Raw genomic sequence first — 15,324 nt, 5'->3', positions numbered from 1 at the left:
TTTTAAGATAAATAGTCTGCAGCCACGCAGGTCCACACTGCTCTAAAGGCAATCTGGGGGCTTCCCTGATGGTCCAGTGGTTAGGAATCTGCCTGCCAATGCATCCCCGGCTGGGGAAGATTTCGCGTGCCATGTGGTAACCAAGTCCCTGCCACACAACTACTGAGCTTGTGCACCACAGCTACTGAGGCCCCAGAGTCCATGCCCGCAACAGGAGGAGCCGCTGTGAGGAGGAGACCACACACCACAATAAAGAGAGCCCTGCTCCCTGCAGCTAGAGAAAACCTTATGTGGAGCAATGAAGACCCAGCACAGTGTAAAATAAATGAACAAACAAGTATATCTTAAAAAATATAGGCAACAACCCAGGCTCTCTTACCTGCTCTCAACTGAGCAATCACATGAGTAATCAAGACTGCTGCTGCTGCTGCTGCTAAGTCACTTCAGTCATGTCCGACTGTGTGCCACCCCACAGATGGCAGCCCACCAGGCTCCCCTGTCCCTGGGATTCTCCAGGCAAGAGCACTGGAGTGGGTTGCCATTTCCTTCTCCAATGCAGGAAAGTGAAAAGTGAAAGTGAAGTCGCTCAGTCGTGCCCGCAGCCTACCAGGCTCCTCGGTCCATGGGATTCTCCAGGCAAGAGTCCTGGAGTGGGGTGCCATTGCCTTCACTGGTAATCAAGACTATTGAAGGCCAAACCACTGAAAACAACAGAGGCTGTCTTTTCCAGTCTTTTCTGACCACTTTCTCCCACTGGGAAACAGATTTTTACATTGCAGCCTAGTACAGTGTTCATGCAAATTCATATACACACACACACATGAAACAAATCTTTGTAAAAAATACTTAAATTACATGGGATGGATTCAATTTTCTATTTTATTCTTTCCTGTTTGGTATTTTTTTTTTTTGATTCAGTTCAGTTCAGTCGCTCAGTCGTGTTCGACTCCTTGTGACCCTGACTTCTTCACAGTCCAACTCTCACATCCAAACATGACCACAGGAAAAACCGCAGGACCTTAGTCGGCAAAGTAATGTCTCTGCTTTTGAATATGCTATCTAGGTTGGTCATAACTTTTCTTCCAAGGAGTAAGCATCTTTTAATTTTTTTGATTAAGCAGTAATAAATCACCCAGTTTTATTTTTAGATACAAATTAGTGAATTCAGTTGTTTCAGGTGAAACTAGCACATGTGGACATCCCACTCTAAGCATGAGAAACTCCTGAGTTTCAATGATTTTGTGAATATACTCCATGGTAAATATTATTACAACTGTATTTTAACTACATGCAATTTCTTCAGAGTATGCCATCCAGTGAAATCAGTCCTTAAATAGTCGGATAAAAGTGCATCCCTTTTGAAACTACAAAGTACTAATAAGTGGAGTGATTTGGGGATGGCATTTGGCCATGGAAATATGAAAGTGAAGTGAAGTGAATTCGCTCAGCTCAGTCGTGTCCGACTCTTAGTGATCCCATGGACTCCATGGGATCTTCCAGGCAAGAGTACTGGAGTGGGTTGTCATTTCCTTCTCCAGGGTATCTTCCTGACCCAGGGATCAAACCGAGATCTCCTGCATTGCAGGCAGACGCTTTAACCTCTGAGCCACCAGGGAAGCCTATAGTACTTTTTTAAAATTATAAGCTATATTTTTAAACTAGTAGTGGAAACAATGAGTGGTGTGAAAATGAATATGCTTTCATTTCAGTTCAGTTCAGTTGATTCGCTCAGTTGTGTCCGACTCTTTGCGATCACACAAATTGCAGCATGCCAGGCCTCCCTGTCCATCACCAACTCCTGGAGTTCACTCAGACTCATGTCCATCGAGTTGGTGATGCCATCCAGCCATCTCATCCTCTGTTGTCCCCTTCTCCTCCTGCCCCCAGTCCCTCCCAGTATCAGAGTCTTTTCCAATGAGTCAACTCTTCACATGAGGTGGCCAAAGTATTGGAGTTTCAGCTTCAGCATCAATCCTTCCAAAGAACATCCAGGACTGATCCTCTTTAGAATGGACTGGTTGGATCTCCTTGGAGTCCAAGGGACTCTCAAGAGTCTTCTCCAACACCACAGTTCAAAAGCATCAATTCTTCGGTGCTCAGCTTTCTTGAATATGCTTTAGAAATACATAAAGTAATTTCACAAAATAAATGTTAACAATTAATAAGAATTTTTGTAGCACCCATTACCAGATAATGATGCAAAGAGGATTGTGATAAAAATAAGTCATTGGTTCACTTCATAAAAATGCAATACCACAAATATTGCAGGATACACTTCAGCTATTATTTTGGAAATGGAAAATGATTTAATCTTTAGTTGGTCATTTTTTTTTCCTGGTATACACCTTTATGATCCAAATAATGTCTATTTATCTTTGCATCCTCACCTTGGAGTGCACCGTGATTGCTAAACAAAAAAGAGCAATAAATTAATATGCATTATATCAAGGTGAAGTGTCTCAGATATTCAAAATATTTTCTAAGATTTAGCTTTAAACCATTCAATTCCTTTTTCTTTTCCCAACATTTTTATTTTGGGATTAGTTCAACCTTTATGTACCTCTAAGTTAGTACTTAAAAATTTGGTACCCAGTATCTATTATAGTACTTCTTAATCCTATAATTTTGTAGGATAGGTTCTACTTTTAGTTGAAATAACTGAAAGGAAATGAGCAATTATGGATGAAGTCATTTAAACTTATACAGTAAAAATAAATAAATAATAGATAAGTCAATTAATCAATAATCAATCTCAAGTATTTATTTGGGTGTCTTTCATACATCTACTCTTAGCACACTGATTCTTTCATTCAACATATAACTGAGTGCCTATGCTCTAGCATATATTTTGTCATACAAATTTAGGAGTGTGGAGTGGAGTGTGTTTGTATGTCTTTGTGAAATGGTCTGTCCCCATCCACACAGGTGTGGGGAAGGCAAGGTAGATCCTGTGGGATGCGATGTTGGGACAAAGAGAAGACTGTCCAGGTTGCCTCCTCTCAGAGGACACTGGTACTGAAGGCCTCAGGGAGAAGGCCATACCCAGTGGGTCAGATTAACAGCATGCACTCCCCATGGTTGATTGATTTCTACCCCTCTTCTGAAATAATCAACTTAATTGATATATAACTTACATACATTAAAATGCCCCCATTCAAAGCATGCATCTCCATGAGTTTTGACAAATTCATACTCTTGTGTAACCATCACCCAGTGATGGTACAGAACTTTTCTATCATTCAAAAAATTTCCCTGTGCTCCTTTGCAGAGATGGGCCCATCCTCCACTGCACTGCTGGCCCTGGGCAACCAGTGATCTGCTTCTGCGTTCCTTTTGTTATCTCTGTGAAATGTGAGACTTAATCCCCAACAAATCAAGAGAGCACTGTTGGGTCAGGGTGGAAAAGGAGAGCTGTGTGTTGATGTGGCTGGTGTGGGGGAGGCAGTACTGACTTGTGAGAGATGACCAGGAACAGTGAATCCAGAGGGGTTGCAGTGGATGGGTCTAGCTGGGCCTTCCTAGGTGGAGACACGCCTGCCTTTGGAAGCTTTGGAGAATTGGTTCAAATTGCTGAAATCTTTGGTCTTTTCAGGTTATGGGCATTTGGGTGAAGGTAGGAGGACTGACCCTGATGGAGAGGATAGATATTTTGGAGGTACTCCTTTGGGAAAGCCTAGTTTGGGATAGGTAAAGGATTAGTGTTAGAAATTTGACTGCTAATTCGCTTCATTTGTGTCCGACTCTGTGCGACCCCATAGACGGCAGCCTACTAGGCTCCTGTGTCTCTGGGATTCTCCAGGCAAGAACACTAGAGTGGGTTGCCATTTCCTTCTCCAATGCATGAAAGTGAAAAGTGAAAGTGAAGTCGCTCAGTCGTGCCCGACTCTTAGCAACCCCATGGACTGCAGCCCACCAGGCTCCTCCGTCCATGGGATTTTCCAGGCAAGAATACCGGAGTGGGGTGCCATTGCCTTCTCTGAGAAATTTGACTAGAAATTCTGAATCCTGCTGAGGCCCCAGTGGGCCTTTGGCCTGAGCTTTTGTAAGTTCTCCTTTAAGACTTAAGTTCTTCTTTAAGATTGTATTGGAACTTACACCATGTTAATGAACCAAATCTAAGTCAGGGTCAACAGTTGGAGTTCAAGGAAAGGTATAGAGCTGCAACGAGCAAACAATCATGTAAGAAGAACTGGGAAGGTACAACTGCCAGAGTATTTAAGAGAGTAGCTGGTAAAGGCTGGACAGGAACAGGGAAGCCAATGGAAAGTGGAAGAATGGGCACAGCAGTTTTTAATCAAGTCACCTTAACAGGAAAGGGGGGAAGTTAGGAGTCATGGTAATCAGTCAAAACAAATCTGTCATAGTGTGGGGGGAGGAAACCATACCCCTTTCTTACAACAAACGTGTGGTCAATATAGCAGATGCTGTAGGTACCCACTCATATCTCCTCAGCATTTATTTTCATGAACTAAGATTTGCAATTGCCAGCAGCCATTACTCTCTGCCTGAGTGAGGTCCCTGGTTGGTGAAGCCTAGTCTACATGCGCATGGAGTACACTTGATCTTAGCCACAAGGCGGAGAAGCAGAGTACGCTACAGATACTGGAGAATTACCTGATGTTTCCTCCTGCCACTACTCCCCTCGAAGCCTTGTATTTTCCAGTGGATAGGTAACTATATTTCCTACCCAACATGTTCTTCTTACAGTGTGAATCTGACATTCCTCCCATTGAGGAGTGAGGTCTAAGTCCTCTTCCCTTGAAACTGGGCAGGCTTTTGGGATTATTTCAACCAATAGAGCATAGCAGAAATGATGCTGTACAACATCTGAGGCTAGGTCATGAAAGGCAAAGTTCATACCTTGCTTACTGGACTACTGTCCTTTGCCCTCTTCCAGCTACCAGGTAAGCAGTCTGACTGCTTCAAGAACACCGTGTTCTGAGGAAGCCCAAACTAGCCCATAGCAAATGATCAGTGGAGAGCCATGAGACTATGGAGAGACAGAGATGCTCTCCATCCCCTAGCTGATTTGGTACCCCTTGTTGCTCCATCTCTAGCCATCATTTGACAATAACTACAGGAGAGATCCTGAGCTAGAATATCCCAACCATGTTTTTCTTAAGTTCCTAACCAATGGAAACTGTGAGAGATGATTATTGCTGTTCAGAGCCCCTAAGTCCGGGTGATTTGTTCTATAGCAACAGATAACAAGGGGCTCTCCTGGTGGCTCAGATGGCAAAGAATCTGCCTGCAATGCAGGAGACCTAGGTTTGTTCCCTGGGTCAGGAAGATCCCCTGGACAAGGGAATGGCTACCCACTACAGTATTTCTTGTCTGGAGAATTCCATGGACAGAGGAGCCTGGAGGGCTACAGTCCATGGGGTTGCAAAGAGTTGGACGCGACGGAGAGACTAACATTTTCACATTCTAACAGATAACCAGAACATTCCCATCCCCTTAACCAATGGCCATCAGGACTTGGTGTTTGAATTTTCCATCCCCTTCCCCACTGAGTAGGGTAACGTTGAAGCATATGGTTTTCTCTGTAGTTACCACAGTGATAACTTCTTAGTTGCTGTTCCTTTTCTGCTTCATTTTCCCTTCTCTTCTGGCGTTTCCCAGAATTGCCTCCCCAAGAAGCTGTGCTTCACTGTGCTTATTCGCTCTTTGTCATATCCGACTCTTTGTAATCCCGTGGACTGCAGCCCACCAGGCTCCTCTGTCCATGGGATCTCCGAGCAAGAATACTGGAGTGGGTTGCCATGCCCTCCTGCACGGGGTCTTCCCAACCCCTGGATTCTTTACCATCTGAGCCACCAGGAAAGCCCCTCCTCCCCAACCCCAGAAACTAGTGATAAGTCTCTCAATCATGTCTGACCCTTTGTGACCCAATGGACTGTAGCCTGTCAGGTTCCTCCAGCCACAGGATTTTCCAGGCAAGAATACTGGAGTGGGTTGCCATTTCCTTCCCCAGAAACTACTTGTAGTTAAATCCCTTGTCAGGGTCTGGTTTTAAAGGAACACAAAGTATGATAATTTTCAATGTTAAGCATTTCTCATTTGATTCTGAGTACTTAGTTAGTGACTTCTTCACCCATCCCCTGAAATGCGTTTAAAACATAGACCATCATTCAGGCTTCTTTCTCCCCAGCTCTCCTTTCACACCATCTGGAAGACCTTCCCAGTACTTCCCTGAGAAAATGAAGACTGCCTGCAAAGAGTTCCTCCAACTTTCATCCTGTTTCTTTCCTGGTCAATTTTTCTCCTTCACAAGAAGAAATAGGGGAAAAAGGGACTTCCCTGGTGGTCCAGTGGTTAAGACTGTCCTCCCAATATAGAGGGCATGGGATCAATCCCTGGTCGGGAACTAAGATCCCATACACTGCAGGGCATGGCCATTTTTTTCCTCCTTCAAGCATCCCAACACTAGGTTCTCTCCTTCCGTTAGTGGCAGAAGGGATATCCCTCTGCCTGTCTAGGTCTGACTGCTCCATGTCCACTCTGGGTTCCCTCCTCTCTTGTCTCCTCAGAGACCTAAGCCTCCGATCATAACTAAACACGCTCTTGGACCTTACCTTCTTTACTGGCCCATCTCCCACAGCTCTCCTTCACTTTGACCTTACCTTTCCTCTAGCTACTGTCCTCTCTTTCCTTTCTCAATATGCTGCTGCTGCTGTTAAGTCGCTTCAGTTGTGTCTGACTCTGTGCGACCCCATTGACGGCAGCCCACCAGGCTCCCTCGTCCCTGGGATTTCCCAGGTAAGAACACTGGAGTGGGTTTCCATTTCCTTCTCCAGTGCATGAAAGTGAAAAGTGAAAGTGAAGTCGCTCAGTTGAGTCCGACTCCTAGCGACTCCATGGACTGCAGCCTACCAGGCTTCTCCATCCATGGGATTTTCCAGGCAAGAGTACAGTTTCCAAGAAAAAAAAAAATTGCATCCAAGTTTGTTGAGTCTCTACTTCCTCCTCTCTAATTCACCCCATGTTTCCTGAAGGTGAATGTTCCAGAGACAGTATTCAAGTCCTACCAAAGCTATGCTGTTCGGATCCCTCAGCTTAGTGCACAAAACCTTGGTGTCTGGGGACTTCCCTGGTGATCCAGTGGTAAAGAATCTGCCTGCTGATGCAGGGGACACTGGGTCGATTTCTGGTCCAGGAAGACTGCACACGCCACAGGACAGCTGAGCTTGCAGGCTATAACTACTGAACCTGTGTACCCAGAGCCCAGGCTTTACAACCAGAGAGGCCGCCGCAATGAGAAGCCTGCGCACCGCAGTTAGAGAGTAGCCCCTACTTGCCACAACTGGAGAAAGCCTGCGGACAGCAACAGACCCAGAACAGCCGAAGAGCCAGAACCTGGCGTGTGACTTCCTGCCTGTCCCTGTGCCTCAGGTCACACGGACTCTCCACTTCTGTCACTGAGGATTACTTCTGTTCCTTCAACATGTTCCTCTCCCACTTCTTTGTATATTTGTACAGGCTGTTTTCTCCGCTTGAATTCTCTTATCTCCACCCAACCTTCTCTAACAATTCCCATTCTGACAACTGCTACTGGGTCTTTCAAGTTGTCTAAATTACCATCTTTTCAGGAACGATTTCTTCTCTAGCCTTAGATGATTTTTCTCTATGTTCCCATGGCCCTAGGACATGATGAATGTTCAGTAAGCATCTGAATTAAGTATTAGGCAGCAGTAAGTAGGGTCTTAAGTACCAATACTCATACAGGTTTGATTTGAGTGTCCTGACCCCATAAGTAAACCAGGAAAGATCCAGTCTTACTAACTGGCCATTCCAGGCTGCCAAGTAGATGAAGGTAAACATCTGGTAGGAGGCATCAGGAAAGGGCAGAAATAAGGGACATGTCTTGATAATGCTCCTGATGTTAGTTTGCTGGGACCCATGCCAAAGCACACAGGCTGGGTGACTAAATGTGAATTTATTTTCTCACAGTTCTGGAGACTAGAAGTCACAGGTCAAGATACCAACAGGGCTTGTTTCTTCTAAGAGCTCTCCTTTGGTTTGCAGATGGCCATCCTCTTTCAGCGTCTTCATGTGACTTGCTTCTGTGTGTATTTGTGTCCTAATCTCTGCTTCTTTCAAAGACATTGAAAAAGTGAAAACATTACTTACTCAGTCATGTCTGATTCTTTGCAACTCCACGGACTCTAACCTGTCAGCCTCCTCTGTCCATGGAATCCTCCAGGTAAGAATACTGGAGTGGGTAGCCATTCCCTTCTCCATGGAAGCTTCCTGACACAGGGATCAAAGCCAGGTCTCCTGCACTGCTGGCAGATTCTTTACCATCTGAGCCACTAGGGAAGCCCCATCTAAAGACACGGCTGACACTGAATTGGAGTCCACTAATATGACTTCTTTTTACTTTAACTACCTTTTAAAGCTCCTATCTCCAAATACTGTCACATTCTAAGGTCCTGCGGTTTCGGATCTTTTTCTTTTTGCTGTGCTGGGTCTTTGTTGCTGCTCAGGCTTTTTCTCTAGTTGCAGCAAGCAGGGTGCATGTGGCTCCTACGGCTTCTCGTTGCAGAGCACTAGCCAGGCCTCCTGCACTGCAGGCAGATTCTTTATCACGGAGCCACCAAGGAAGCCTGGTTTAGGACTTTAACACGTGAGTTTTGAGAGGACACGGTTCAGCCCACAACACTCCCCAATCTCAAGAACCCATGCTTCTTAATGTTAAATTCTGAAAACACCAGGTCAGATATCAAATTCTTTTCCCTTATAGGTTATTACAAAATATTGAATTTGGTTCCCTGTGCTATGCAATAGGTCCTACACCGTTGGTGGAAATGTAAATTTGTGCAGCCATTATGGAGAATTGTATGGGGGTTCCTTAAAAAAACTGAACATAGAGTTGCCATATGATCCAGCAATGCCACTCCTGGGCATATATACAAAGAAAAACCTATTTCAAAGAAATGCATGAATCCTAATGTTCATAAAAGCACTATTTATAATAGTCAAGCCATGGAAGCAATCTAAATGTCCGTCTGCAGATGAGTGGACAAAGACGATATGATCCATCTATCTGGGTATATACAGTGGAATATTACTCAGCCATAGAGAGTGAAATAATGCCCTTTGCAGCAACATAAATGGGCATAGCTACAGAAGTAAGGCAAAGACAAATATCAGATATCACTTACATGTGAAATCCAAGAAAAAAGATACAAACGAATTTATTTGTAAAACAGAAAGAGATTCACAGACATAGAAAACAAATTTATGGTTACCAAAGGGGAAAGGAGAGGGGAGAGATAAATTAGGAAGTTGGTATATAATACACATTATTATATATAAAATAAATAATCAACAAGGACCTATTGTATAGCACAGGGAACCAAATTCAATATTTTGTAACAACCTATAATGGAAAAGAATCTGGAAAAGAATATATAGGAGTCACTGTGCTGTACACTTGAAACTAACATAACATTGTGAATCAATTTCAATCAGAAGAAAAAAAAATGACTTAGAGATACGCTGGAGGAGCCCACCTTCCAGAAGCAGAGTTGTTGAGTACAGGACTTGCCATCAGAGTCAACTGAGAGAGAAAGGAACACATGTTCAGTGTAACAGTGAGAACTGAGGAGAACTGTTCAAAGAAAAGAGGGAGTAGGGAAAGAGAAGGGACCACAGATTGTGGAAAATGGGACAGAAAGATGATGCAGAGAGCATTTCAGAATATTAAGATGTTAAGAGTCAGGGCAGCAGAAACCGCCCTCAGTGAAAAGGCAGTCGCTTGGGAGGAAGGGAGCACTCTGGTTATCTCCCTGTGCCACCTTGTGGCCACCTTACCAGTTTCCATCAAACACTCCACCTTCCCTTGCAGCCTTTCCATTTCCTGTTATCTCTAGCTACGTTTGAAGGTCAAAATCACCCGAATCATGTTCACGGCAGTGTATAGTTTCAGTGATGAATCTCACGGCCCTGATTTCTTCGGCCTCTTTTTGGCAGCAATGGATCTAATTGCGGAATTCTGAGAGGTATGCGGGAAAGGGACACAGAACCGAGAAGGCCCTCATGTATCTCCTTCTCTGCTGCTGCTGCCACTAATATGGTCACAGTGAAGCTACTGTTGGGAAATTCCAGCCTCACAGGGTTGTTGTGAAGATTCGTGGGTTAATTATATAAATTGTTTGGAATAGGACCTGGTCTTTGGAAGTGCTAAGTAGGTATTAACTGCTGTCACTATTAAGCCATAATCTCCAACCCACAGCAGTTTGCCACCATGTGTCTCTAACAGAGGTCATACATGGTGTCGGACATGACTGAGCAACTTCACTTTCACTTTTCATTTTCCTGCATTGGAGACGGAAATGGCAACCCACTCCAGTGTTCTTGCCTGGAGAATCCCAGGGACGGGGGAGCCTGGTGAGCTGCCGTCTGTGGGATTGCATAGAGTCGAACATGACTGAAGCGACTTAGCAGCAGCAGCACATACTAATTAACCAAACAAGTTTTTGCTTAAAATTTAGTAAAAGCATCAGAATCTATTTTCATTTCTCCTGCAGTTCAAGGGTGAATATGAACCCTCATGCATCTAACCAGATAGTAGATGCCAGAGCTAGGATGTGAACCCAGATGCTTGTGCTCACGACCCCCAGCTTGCACCATATCCCTTATACCTCCATTCCACTTAGCATGTTGAGTTCAGATCTGCTTGTGAACTCTGGTTCTTCCTCTGTGTACTCTAGTACTTATAGAAGAGTCTGTCCTCCGGAGCTATTTCTCCTGAGCTCTTGAGAGAAGTCTTTCACTTCAGCCTTTTTTCACTCATCTTTTCGTCTTCTCCTAACACTTATTTTCCAAATGCTCAGGAATAAATTCAGGAATAAATGGGTATGTCTCAAATATTTGACATTTAAAAAATAATGGAACAACAGCAGTTAGGGGAGGTGATTCCTATTCAATTCTTTCCTTCCTGTGGCTGAGCACGCAGAAGTCCAGTTAGGTGGATACAAAGTGAAATCAGAGAACAATACAGACCATCTGCCCACATGGGAGTTGGGGAGTGATACTCGAGAACCTCGGCCAACAGATCTAAGATTTAGATGTTAACAGTCTTGCCTGTACTCTTAGGGGACTTGAAAGCCTATAATACAACTTTTCTAAATACTAGTGGATAGAATGGCTTAAAACATCATTAAGCTGGATCAGCTGTATGGAAAGGGAAAGAGCCAGGAAACAGTAGAAAGTAAACAACGGCCACTGAAGTTGTTGGAAAATTACGCCCTTCTCTCTGCTATAGAATTTCAGAGCTCTGTGAGGAATAAGGAACTCGACTCCAAATAAGTATAGATCCCAGCTCTCAAAATGCAAAGACGAAACAGGAGAAACTCTTGAGGGGCAAACGGAGAACTGACTAGCAGAGCTTCTCAAGAGAGTGAAAAGTAATTACAGTGAAACTAGTTTCATAATACAGAGAGAAAAGACTGTCAACACACGAGGTAAGAAGCACTGATATATATCCAGGATGGAAAAGAGAGACTGTTCCTTGCATTAATAATGTTCCTGGAGAAGGAACTCTTTATGTAGTAAGTTAAGAATTAACAACATCCTCTCCAGAAACCAGAAACAAGTTTGAAAAAGAAATAAAAAATAGTGTAATGATAAGAGCTGCAGGAAGTCACTACGTGAGCCACTATGAGAACAAGGGTGACTGCATCAGGCACAATGTAGGAAGGGGAGGGAAGGGCATAAGACAATGAGTTGAAAAGTACAAAGAAGTCATGCATATAGGGCTTTAAAAATCATTATTATTATTCCTGTTGGAGCAGGTACACTTTCAGAAAAAAGACAAGGTCAGCACAGTTTCAAGAGAAGCACAAGTCCATGTTTTATGTGCATTTGATGAAAAAATAAAAGTGAATCGAAAATCATTCTGATAAAGGATTGACCATATTCTGAGACTTCCTGAGGACTATACCCCACCCACTCTGAGTGCTGATAGATGAGAATTCTCCAGACATTTAGACATTTAGTATCCTTACTCTATTGGGGCAGGCTATGTCTTTAATCAACCCCAGGGTGGACAAACATACATCCTGGATTTTCAGGGGCAGGACGAATTTAAATCAGCCTTAATTTCCTCCACAAGTACAGTGGCTTTTGTTCGTATATCCTGAAGTTGGGTTGGAAAATACAGTCTACTGCAGAGCAGAAACTTTTCTTTTTCTTCTACTGTTTTCCATTGGCTCAGCTGTTTCCTTTCTTCTTCTAGACTTTTCAAATATTTCCCTCTTCCTTTTTCCTTGTTATCTTCCATCATCTTTGTCTTTCTTTTCTCCCAAAAACCCTGGTCCCTGCTAGGAGGCCTCACTGGTCTGTAGAATGGGGCTGGCAGAATACCAGTCACCTCATTGCATTTGCTTTCTTCTGACAGTATTCTGTTTGTTTGAAAAACAAATCAAAACATTCTCTTCTTCAACTTAGAATCTTATTAGTACTTCCCTTACATGTTCAGATCTTCCATGAACTTTCAATTACAGATGTCAACTAAAAAATATAGTCAAACTGAAAGTAGAGATTTGGTGGGAATGTTTAGGACTCCGAGCCTGGGAAACAGCACTTCAGTAGCTCTGAGAAAATTGCTCCAAGGAGGCAGGAGTCACTATATACAAATTTGCAACAAGGGGAACAGGCAGTCTGAACGTCAAATATTAGGTTTCAAGTTAAGGAATTCAGCATTCTTTGTATGGGAACATGCAAGCCTCTGGGTTCACTGAATTCAGTCCTTTATTTGCACCTCAGCTATCTGAGGTCAAAGCTGTTCTCCTAGCTTGCATTCCCCCAGCTCCCCAGCAACCACAGTGGTGGAGTGGCAGCATCTGCTGGATCACAGTTTTGGGAGCTCTCATTCACATCTGGAGGCCAGAAATCGCTGATGGCTGTGACATTTCTTATTAATATGGCGGGAGATATTTTCATTTCACACAGATTTTCCTATGACCTGCTGCTTATTGTTCCCTCCCAAGAGCAACAATAATAACAGTTTTGTTTTTCTATATCAGGGAGCAAACCCTGAGGTTAGTGATACAGTCACTTCCCTCGGGGTTAATCAGATGCTGGCAGAGGGAACTGCCAGGACCTAACAGGACCTCAGCCAGGAGTGGGCTCCAAGGCGGTCTCTCCCACGTCCCAGTAGGAGTCCAGGGGACTCTCGCTCCCTGGGGCTCCGCTGACCCTGCTTTCCTAGCGCCACAGGAACCCCCACTGAGGATCCCGTCCTCTGCCCTAAATGGAACACCGGGTATTAGTGACTAACAGCCATTTAACAAAGCCCCCGAAAAGCAGCACCTGTTTCCGTCCAGCTACTGTTTTCCCAACCCCGCCCTCCCTGGGAACTGACCATTCAGCTTCGGGCTTTATCGGCAGCACTTGATTCGTGGATCACAGAGGGCCCGTTAGAGAGGGCCGATCCCATTGGGCGGTCTCTCGGCTGCGTTGTGGTCGCTGGAAACTGGTTGGAAATGGAAGCCCCAGGCCAGGACTGGTGGGTCAGAGGCAGCACCTCAGAGGCGGCCTGTTGCCTTAGCAACCGTGGAAGGGCAGGCCCCGGTCTGCAGTTTGGACGAGCGTGGAGCCCGGTGGAACCCGGTCATGCCAAGGACACTAACCTTAGTTTCTTCAGCAAGCCTTTCCAGATTGATAGGAGAGATGGAATAGCCTCCATCGCTCCATTTCTCTCATTTTTATTCTTTCAGTTTAGTCGCTCTGTTATGTCTGACTCTTTGCGACCGCAAAGACGCCAGGCTTCCCTGTCCATCACCAACTCCTGGAGCCTGGTCAAATTCATGTCCATCCAGTCAGTGATATCATCCTACCATCTCATCCTCTCTCGTCCCCTTCTCCTCCTGCTTTCAATCTTTCCGAGCATCAGGGTCTTTTCTAATGAGTCAGTTCTTCACATCAGGTGGAGTTTCAGCTTCAAGATCAGTTCTTCCAATGAATATTCAGGACTGATTTCCTTTAGGATTGACTGGTTTGATCTCCTTGCAGCCCAAGGCACTCTGAAGAATCTTCTCCAACACCAGGGTTCAAAAGCATCAGTTCTTCAGTCCTCAGCCTTCTTTATGGTATAGCTCTCACATCAATACATGGCTACTGGAAAAAATAGCTCTACAGACCTTTGTCAGTAAAGTAATATCTCTCTGCTTTTTAATATACTGTCTAGGTTGGTCATAGTTTTTCTTCCAAAGAGCAAGCATCTTTTCATTTCATGGCTGCAGTCACTGTCCACAGTGATTTTGGAGCCCAAGAAAAAAAGTCTTTCACTGTTACCATTGTTTCCCCATCCATTTGGCATGAAGTGATGGGAGCGGATGCTATGATCTTAGTTTTCTGAATGTCGAGTTTAAGCCAGCTTTTTCACTCTCCCTTTTCACTCTCATCAAAAGGCTCTTTAGTTCCTCTTCACTTTCTGCCATAAGGGTGGTGCCAACTGCATATCTGAGGTTATTGATATTTTTCCTGGCAATCTTGATTCCAGCTTGTGCTTCATCCAGCCCAGCATTTCACATCATGTGCTTTGCATATAAGTTAAATAAGCAAGGTGACAACATACAGCCTTGATGTACTCCTTTCCCAATTTGGAACCAGTCCACTGTTCCATGTCTAGTTCTTTCATTCTTTATTTCCAAATTATTTTTATTTGTCAACCTCAGAGTGAAAACCCACTTACTTTCACATGGGCATAAGAAATACTTTTATTTTATGTCAGTGTAATTTTTTAAATAAGTAAACTGTGAAAACTTTGGCAGTCAGCTCTCATTTCCCTACATTTTCTATGAGAAAAACACTCCCCTGCTTGTCATTTATATGCTTGCTCGACATTTGTATTTCTTCTTCTGTAGAGAGAGACTACGCGACAAATCCTTGCCATATTCCGAAATCTCTACACATTCAGACACATCAGCAGGTACAAGGAAGAGTAAAGCAACATTCTGAAGTCACTCGGAGTGGGATAGGAGTTGGCCACTGTTCGGGACGTTTTCCCACCATCTCATTCCTGATTACCGTGGTTTAAAGGTAGCAGTGGAGAAGGAAATGGCAAATCACTCCAGTGTTCTTGCCTGGGAAATCCGTGGACAGAGGAGCCTGGCAGGCTACAGTCCATGGGGTCACAAAGAGTCAGACACGACCTAGCGACTAAACAACAACAAAGATAGCGAACTGCGTTTTCTTCTCAGAGGTGGAGGGAACTAATGGAGATGAGGAGAGCTAAGCAGACAAAAGTGGAAATGGGGTAATTCTTGGATAACCTCAGTGTAGACAAATTTCCCTCTCCCAAATAGTTTTAATTAT

The sequence above is a fragment of the Capra hircus genome, chromosome 3, assembly GCF_001704415.2.
Source record: "Capra hircus breed San Clemente chromosome 3, ASM170441v1, whole genome shotgun sequence".
In the NCBI taxonomy this organism is placed as follows: domain Eukaryota; kingdom Metazoa; phylum Chordata; class Mammalia; order Artiodactyla; family Bovidae; genus Capra; species Capra hircus.
This window is presented reverse-complemented; position numbering follows the sequence as displayed.